Below are 3,647 nucleotides of genomic sequence, written 5' to 3'. Positions count from 1 at the left end.
ACTTTAATCAAATTTATGTTTTTGTTTTCCACATTCAGTTGAAAAGATGTTTGGAAATCCAGTTTGGCCCCTTTGTGAGACCAAAGATGATTTGATTGTTAAAATCAAACCAACCTGTCCCTAACACCTGGACCACATTAAAATACTGCAAATTAAAGCACGAGCAAATTACACTTGTCTGGATTTGAATGAAAACAAAAAAACCTAAAATGCTTCATTATCAGTGTGATGACACATCTGAACCTGTTAATGTTTGTATATAATAATGTTTGTGCCGGTCCCAAATAGTGAGGGTTGTGTCAGGAAAGACATCTGACTAAAACACTTTTGCCAAAACTAATATGTGAGTTCATCAAAGCGAAACCTTACCGGATCGGTCAAGGCCCTGGTTAACAACAACCGCCACCAGTGCTGTTGACAAACAGGGTACCAGCGAAAATTGTGCTACTGTTAGTCAAAGACCACAAGGAGGGAAATGTGTCAGGAGACGGAGGGAGAAGAGGAACGTCAAGAATGTAAAACTGAAACGGACTTTGATGAATCCATATCGAACTCAAATTTGGTGAGGTCATTAAGAACATTTACTCATCTTCAGTTTGAGACATGCTGTAATTCAATTCAAGGTGGTGCACTGGCTGTACTGGTCTGAAGATAAGCTGTCCAAGGTCAAAGCCAACCTGGACCCCGCATGTAATCATTGTAAACAAACTCCAGCTACACTCCTGCAGACATTCTGGACCTGTCCCAATCTGCAGACATTTTGACAATCTCTGGAACAGCTGAAAGAATATTTTATTCATTTGTTTTTAATCAGTTCACGTTAACTTTGTTTTTTATGTTTAATATTTAAAAAAAAAAACTAAAAAGTTAATGATCAGGTCGTGCAGCACAAAAAAAATTAAATAATAAAAACAAGAGTTTTTTGTGATTTAATGTAGTTATCAAGCAATTTCTTATGAAAATAAAATGGTTTCAAAATGTTTGATTCTTTAAGAAACTACATCTCTGAAGGTCACAGAAACATTTTACTCTGAATGAACAGGCTTTTATTTTGAAGCCACGTGTTCAGCTTCTTCCGGTTGGAGGTCGTCTCAAAGCGGAAGCAGTTTGGCCAAAAGTTTCACTCATGATTAAAAAAAGGACGTTTCAATATTTATCTTTAATATGTGTTTTATTAAGATATGTGTCCTACACTTTAAACATAAAATACAAGCGCACATGTCAGTTTGTTGGTGTTTATTTTGTCCGGCCAGAGGATGAACTGCGCTCGCTCGTTCATAAACGTTTTATTTTGAAGGCGCCTTCCAGAAGTAAGCTCGAATGAGTTTTACTTTGTGTAAAACCTGGACACACGGAGAGGACTTTTCCTATCATAGCTACACTGGGACGAAGAAAGTGCACAGATGATCTGCATACTGCTGGTGGCCGGACACGGCACGCTGTTGGAGACACAACTCAAGGTAAACCCGGTGTATGTTGCTGAACAACAAGCGGTGCAAAGTTCACACAAGATCAAGTTTACAGAACAATGTGCCAATCTCGCTTCTGGCTCTCGTCGCTGCCTAGATTGTTGCTGCAACTTTGGCTTAGAGCCTTTATTGTCAGAACAATAATGAAAATGAAAAGTATCATCATCAGTGAATATGTGTTTAATATGCGTTCAAGTACAGAGTTGGGTACAGTACATACGGTAGATAGCGCTACGGGTGCCGTGAAAGGACAAATCAGACATGTCAAATAGTCATTTTTTTAACCATTCAGTTATTATACATTGCAATAATTTATGGTTTGACTGAAGCCACAGTCATTTGTAAAGGTGGGGGTCTTCCTGCATTAGCTGTGGTGGCCACCTTGAATTGAACTGAACCCAAAATACAATTGTTTGTAAGTGCATATTCAGCATACATTATGAAAATGTAATCAAAACATGTCCATAAAATATTTTGCTAACAGAAAAGCAGTTTTGACTGACTCCAACAGCTGAAGTTTTGGGGCGGCTGTGGCTGAGTGGTTAGAGCAGTCATCCTCCAATGGAAGAGTTGTGGGTTTGATTCCACCAGCAGTCACATGCCGAAGTGTCCCTGGGCAAGACACTGAGCCCCTCAGAGGCAATGTTTCGCTCTAGTGTATGTATGTAATGTATGTCGCTGTATGACTGGCTAAATGAGGCACAGCTTGTGTTGGAAAGAGCTTCGATTATCTTGATAAGAGAAAGGTTTTTTACAAGTACAGTCCATTTACCATTACCTTGCACACTTTGCAGCTCATGAAGTATAATGATTCTTGGTTGCAATCTAGCCAAATTGTAGCTGAACATTTAAAACATTTACTGAATTTTACTCGTTGCTGGTGTGTTGGTTGTGAATTGGGTTGGCTCCAAACGTTAATCAGCTGTAGAGGTACAACCATTGATTATTTCCCAAAAACTTCATTCAAACCTGTCCAGTGGTTAATCAAATATTTTGCTAGCAGTGAGACAAAGTCGACACCAAGTAGGTAAATATACAATTTAATTAAAAAATCTTTCACAACCTGTTAGCACTCAGAATATGTGTTGGTATCAAGTTACAACAATCCCATCAAATTTGCAACTAACATCTGTAACATACCCAATTTAGTATTTCCTAAGTTTAATAAGTTATGGCAGCAATCTTGATTTAAATTAGCTCTATTAGGTAACCAGTAGTAGAAATACAACCAGTGATGACTTTCTGCAACTTTCATTGCAATTTGTCCAATGGTTCATGAGAAATTTAGGCAGCAGTCACAAAAACACAGACGTGGGCAATGAAGCATCATCTGTCCTTGCCTTTTGGAGGTAGGTGGAATAAACATACTTCTGAAAAAGTCAGATACTAAAACAGGACAAAAACAAGTCCAAAATAGAAAAGTATAAAACATTTGGGAAGATTAATTTATTTATTTTCTCTATTTTTACACACAGAATGATGACACAGAATTATACAGCCACCTGACTGGAGTACCAAAGGCTTTGCTCCCTGGGATTGGGGGAAAGAAGATTCTTGACTTTTGGTGGGAAACTGTCAACATGTAAGTTCATTTGGTTCAAGCATGAGCAGGTTTGATATCTGCCAGTTCTGTCTTTGCAGAATCGCCACCTTAACATGGTGTGAAAGTTTGAGTACCCCAGTGATCCTGGGGGTGCTGTGTTTGGGACATCTCTTACAGGTAGAGTCTCCCATGGCAAACATGCCTCAGGGAAGGAGTCAAACTAAGAGCGATCTAAAACCCTTGATGGACAAATAAGATGCACTGGGAAACTTTGCCTGGAGAAGGAAAACCAGGACACCTCCCTGGAACCAAACCTGGAGGAGAAGCTCCTGGGGCTCGGCCAGGCCAAGACAAAAATAAAGACATTTGCCACGTCCACATTCCATGTCCCAAGAGCCAGTCCATTGTAGCCACTCTGTACGGGTCCATTGTGGTGAAGAGGGAGCTGAGCTGTAAGGAAGGCAAAACTCTCTGTTTACCGGTCGGTCTAAGGTCCTACCCTCACCTGTGGTCACGAGCTCTGGGTTGTGACGAATAGAATGAGATCGCGGATACAGGCGATTGAAATGAGTTTCCTTTGCAGGGTAGCTGGACTCTCCCTTAGAGATAGGGTGAGAAGTTCAGTTATCTGGGAG

This window comes from Nematolebias whitei, chromosome 6, assembly GCF_014905685.2.
Source record: "Nematolebias whitei isolate Nwh7 chromosome 6, NemWhi1, whole genome shotgun sequence".
Classification (NCBI taxonomy): Eukaryota; Metazoa; Chordata; class Actinopteri; order Cyprinodontiformes; family Rivulidae; genus Nematolebias; species Nematolebias whitei.
This window is presented reverse-complemented; position numbering follows the sequence as displayed.